We start from the raw sequence: 5,798 nt of genomic DNA, 5'->3' as shown, positions 1-5,798 counted from the left end.
CCAAACTGCAACATGACTAGGGGTAAGCCAAAGAAACAAATAAATATATAAGAATATTAAAATACATTATTAGGCCTTTAATAAAATGTACAAGAATGTACCTAAATGTCATTCATGTTTTAAACACTAATTTATAAATGTGTCAAACAATGACAACAAAGAGTCTTATGAAAGTTACCTTTTGAAAGTCTCTCAACTGCATCAGATGCACTAATTTAGGTAGCCTTTGCTTGCCCAGGAGGTGGTGGAAGGAGATGTAACAGCAATAACAGGGAGGCCATTTCTTGCTGAGGTCATTTCTTGGTCATAAGCTGAAAGTGAAAAGATTAATATGAATGAACAGAATTGCACTTTTCAAACTTCAAGTTGAATGAAGAGGATACAACTTACTTGTCTCATGAAGATCACACCCCGAGAGACTTTCTGGAGTTGAAGTGAGACGCCTGGCTTCTTTTATGACATGTGGCTTGAAGAAGACCTCCCATTTTGTAGCATCTTTTAGCAGAGATGTGTCATCCTCAAATAGGAGAGTGAAATCTTGATTCACCTTTTAAAGAAAGAAGATACAGACTAGTACAAATACTTGGGTACGCTGTAAAACCTGATGAGTTAGTTCAACTCAAACTATTTGCTGAAACCGATTGCCTTGAACCATTTAAGTTTATTAACTCAAACAATTCAACTACAAAAAATAATTAGATTTAAGTTAAACTAACTAACTCTATGAAATCATTTTGACTCATGAAATATTTCACCTAACATATTAAAAATCAGTGACTTAAACTTTTATGGATGAAGTAAGACTAACTTGTATGAATCAATTTACGCAAATATTACCACTTGAGTTCAATTAACTCATTCTGATTTAACTAATATAAATTATTACAATATAGTTATGACAACTTTTTAGCTACTCAAATCATTTGAGGAAACCGATTGCCTTCAATCATTTAAGTTGTACTAACACAATATACATGTGTATTTTTGACAGAACTTTAACCATTTATTTAAGCTTGTCACAATCCTAAACAAACAGTTTTTTCTACATTTTAACATTTGTATAAAATGTCATACATGTTTCAAAACTTTGAAATATGACTTTGTAAGACACAACATAACATTAACATAGTAGTCCAAAATAGTAAAAGCAGTAAAAACTGAAGGACTGAACAGAAATGTATGGTTTTATGGATTTTTCTACATTTTAACATCTAATGATTACTGTTTCCAATGTACAAATGAAAAAAAAAATGATTGTAAACATTTGGATTCTTTGGTAATATACTGCATTGCAGTCACAATGGTCATAACTTTGTAAACATAACATTAACATAGTAGTCCAAAACATCTAAAACACAGAAGAATGAAGTAAAAACTGAAGGACTGAACACAAATGAACAGCTCAGCAATAGTTATTATATTGGCATTGACTGAAAATATCTCATAACTTAAGATTATATAAAAATTTATGAGATATTTTCAGTCAATGCCACTCTCCAGTCAATGCCTTCATTTCAGTTCATTCCTCAAGGTCTGTATCTTTGGTTTGAGCTGTTTTCTACCATCTTCAAGATTTAGGAGGACAACCTGTATGAACTCAAAGAAGCCACTTAGCTTCTCTGGGCAGCTCAAATGCAGAGCATAAATCAGTCCAAACAAAATCACCAGTGAATCTGTCCAAGATCTGTGAGACATTACAACCTGATCCTTGATGACAATTGACACATGGTGAGTTTGAAAAGGCACTCCAGCAGGAACATCATCTTCATTTACCACTGCCACCAAAGCCACTGCGCCGCCTTGGTTTTGCTCCAAACCATCCTAAAGAAGGAATATATCCTTAGTGTAAGTGTAATTGTGCAAATCATCAAGTTTACAAAAAAGCCAAAACTAAGACTACAAATGTTTAAGCTACTGACAATTGATCCCAGTTGTCCTGTCATGTAATGATGGAAGTGTTCTGGACTACATTCTAATGACTCCACTGCTGTAAATTTATGTTGTCACTGATCCAATATATATATATATATGTGTGTGTGTGTGTGTGTGTGTGTGTGTGTGTAAAAATTCTGAAACCAGAATTTTGATTTTCTTGCTGTAGTCTACTTGTATAGAAACATTGTTTATGAAAATGTTCTTTTAACATTTGTGTTTATGTAGATGCTTTTTGACGTCAGAAGAAAGCAAATAAAATGGCAATTGTATGAACTACATGTCAAGAGATAGTGAGAGGAGAGGAGTAGGGAAATAGTTAATTTATTGCATTAGTTATTTTAAAGCAAAATCTAAAATACTGGCATAACTAATATTTATATAACAAAAATATATGCTATTTGACCATTTAGAGTTGTTGATGTGTGTAAAACTACTACTAAAAACATAAAAAAAAAAGTACCTTGCAAATTTTGAAGACTTCTGATGAATCCTCCTTTAAGTAGAGCGGTAGGCCAGCCAGGGCTGCAGTTCTTGCTGCACTGATGTTGTTCTTGTCCTGTAACAAAAACAAAGTATGCATAGGTGTAATGCCCATCAATCACATTCAGTATAAATGTAATGCATTGAGCAAATGTTACCTGTTCTTCATAAGCCATCCAAACGTTTTCCATCTTCTTACCAAAAACCCCAGTCTTCCTCTTTTTGTAGAGCTTTAGCAGCTGAGGTGTATGTTTGTCCAATGCAGCAAAGAAGGTAAATGGTAGATTTTGATTGGTGATCCTGTGGAACTTACTGTAGAGCTTCATGGAAAAGAACAGCACAGGTTAAAAGACAAAAACTTTCAGATGGGAAGACATACTGTAAAATTTACAACTACTCAATTTTAACCTCTTTATCAAGATTTCTGACAAAATGTCAGTTCATCTTTACTTTTACTTACTTGGGCTTTGCAGAAGAGTCCAGGCCATCTGACTGTTAGCTCAGCAATAGGAGGAGCTGAATTTGCGATTCTTCACGTCTGAGTGAAGGTGTGCTGCATATGTTGATGGATTAATAGCATGTCTCTTTCTTTAGATGTTGGCTCTGGATGGTGCAGCCTCTGGATTGGTCCTGCAGCACTTTCCTGCATTTACAGTTGGGTCCTTCATTGTGTGCTTTTAAATTAATGAAGGTGCGCGACTTTTAAGTGACAGTTAATGAGTTTGAAAGGCATTGGCTGATGAGCTAACATTAGCTAACGTATTACCTATCTTGCATCATAGCTAATTTCACTTTCACAGACTACGCTAATTTCAAATAACTCAACAGAAAAAAAGGTTCATAAGACTGAGCATGCTTGTAAAGTAACGCTAGTTTTAGCACTGTTCAATTAGCAAACGAAACACGTGACAGCCTTTGCAAAATGTGCTAGTAATCTTAACGTAAGAAGAAGTAGGAAAACAACAGAACTTTACATTGTTAAAAGAAAACCATGTTGTTCCTTTTGTCCTCGCAGGCAGATAAATCAGCACAAAAAAAACAATGCACAACGTCCTCTGAGCTTCTCCGTGTGCAGACAGGTACAAGCTGGTTAAGTCCTGTCTCTCTCAGTACCATGTGCAGACAGGTAGACCAAGACGTTTACACGTATTACCTATCTTGCATCATAGCTAATTTCACTTTCACAGACTACGCTAGGTTATTAGGTTAATTTTCTTTGCAGAAAGCAAAATACAAAAATACAAATGAGATGACGCTTATACAATATTTTTTCTTTTTTTTTAAACCATGTATTTTTTAGACTGTATAGACACTGTATAGAAAAAGTACTTGCTATTTGATTTCTGGTGATCAACATTTGGTGTTTTTATGTGATTTACATTCATTTTTAATGAGTCATTAATACTTATGTGAGATTTTATTTATTTATTATTATTTTTTATTTGAGCACAATATTGTTTGTAACCTGAAATAAAAATGAATTAAAAAAATTAAATCCTACATAGCAAGCAGCTGCGTGGACATAAAGTCAAGTTAGATAAAGCAAGTGAATGCAACTCGCATGGATTATATGCTTAATAATTATAATGTGCCAAGAATTTAAATAGACTCAAAACAATTGAGTTATTACTTCAACAATTTATTTTTGAGTTACGCAAATTCATTTGAATGAGTTGCTCCAACTTTTCTTGAAGATTAAGTAATGATAACTTACTTCATTTATTAAGATATACAGTTAGGTTTTACAGTGTATGGTCAATGCATTCTCAACGCTATATTACAAATGTACCTATCCCTTTGTGTCCAGAAACCATGGGAAAGTGGAGAGGATGTCAGCACTTCTGGCTGGGTCATTAACAAGGTATTGACGGCACTGAAATGTCTCTTTCATCTTCTGAAAAATCAGGGTATTGTCTGTGGTATGGTTGAGCAAAGACAAGGCCTCTTTGCAAGCATCACCATCAAGCTGCCTCTAAATAGTAACCATTCTTTGGAAATTTGGCCCCCCAGAAGAAAAGTCCAGAGAGCTTTTTGTTCGCAGTGCAGATTCTTTGCCAATCCTCTTTCGGACTGTCTTCAGACTACAAGAAATGTAACCTGTACTACAGCATCATAGAAGTGTTCCTGAAAGAATCCAGTACAATAATGTAGCATTACTCAAAAATAATCTCAGAAAATTCGAATGGGAATGCCATGCATACAGATTCATGCCACAATACACGTTTGAAAGTAAAATACCACACAATGACAATATTGAAAATTAGATGGCCTTTCTTGGTATATGGATCCTTGACAGAAGGGAACAGCGTCACTAATCCATTAATCCATACTCTTCTCTGACTGCTTTAGTGGGGTGGAGCCTGAAAATAAATTATTAAATTATTAACCCAAATTTGTGAGGTTGTTTTGCATAAATCAAAGAGGAGGAAAAAAATCTTACCCATGGATATCAATCATGTGATTCACCAGTATGTTAACCATTTGTCTTCTTGTTCCATCTGTTAGGGTTTCTGTGGTTTGGTACTCCTTCACCACCAGATTTGCTTCTTAGCACATCTTCAATCAACTAATAATACCAAACCACCAAAAGATGAGTTTGTTAACTATTAAGAAACTGTTTTTGTATAGAAATTTGATTAAAACCTGTTTAGAAGAAAACAAACAATCCTCAAGTCTCTGTCTCTTGCTAGGAACTTCATCTAGTATTACAGTTGATGCCCACGAGTTTGCACTTGAATCTGACTTCTCCGAACCTGAATACAAATGCAGAGAATTCTAAAAGAAAGAAAGAAAACATGTTTTTTTAATTATTCTGTGGTATGCTTCCAGGGCTTCAATATTCCTTAAAAACTATACCTTACATTAAATCTTACCATCATCTGTGAAAATGGTCACCACCAAATTGCCTTGCTGAAAAAGTTCATTGAATATGTCTGCATCAGTTTCTGTCCCTGTAGCATCCTTGTATATAATGTTTGCATCCAGTGGTAGGCAGAATTTATCAATGACTGGAAAGGATAGTTAGATAAAAACATGTCTGCTCATTAAATGGATTATAAATGCTCATGAAATATAATAAATGCACTGATAATTGTACTTATTATAATTCATAGTTCCACACTTTTCAAATATAAATTAAAGTAAAAAAGAATAATTAAATTTCATTTAACTAATTTAAGATATGGCACTACATGATGCTTGACTGAATGCCAGTTTTCAAGATTGGCTTCAAAAGGCCTAAAGATTTTACATTCCACTTTTCTGCAAAATATCTTATTGACCACATTAAACCAAATGTGTTCATAGTCATTCTAAGCAAAAAGTATACAAATGTACATTTTTCCTGGAATTGCAGGAAGTCAAACTGCCCTTCAACCTCACTC

At 34.1% G+C, this 5,798-nt stretch overlaps 1 long non-coding RNA gene across 1 annotated transcript; it reads right to left on the bottom strand.

The window, feature by feature from the left end:
• Window positions 1-200: 200 nt before the first annotated feature.
• Window positions 201-3,511, bottom strand: LOC114800148 (uncharacterized). Its single transcript, XR_003751335.1, has 6 exons — window positions 3,390-3,511; window positions 2,876-3,058; window positions 2,574-2,735; window positions 2,396-2,491; window positions 391-547; window positions 201-311 (listed from the first exon to the last, which is right to left on the bottom strand). It is a non-coding gene; the product is annotated as an uncharacterized LOC114800148 (long non-coding RNA).
• Window positions 3,512-5,798: the final 2,287 nt, after the last annotated feature.

Source organism: Denticeps clupeoides, chromosome 11, assembly GCF_900700375.1.
Source record: "Denticeps clupeoides chromosome 11, fDenClu1.1, whole genome shotgun sequence".
Classification (NCBI taxonomy): Eukaryota; Metazoa; Chordata; class Actinopteri; order Clupeiformes; family Denticipitidae; genus Denticeps; species Denticeps clupeoides.
Note: the sequence above shows the minus strand (reverse complement) of the source record. Positions and strands in the feature narration are given on the sequence as shown.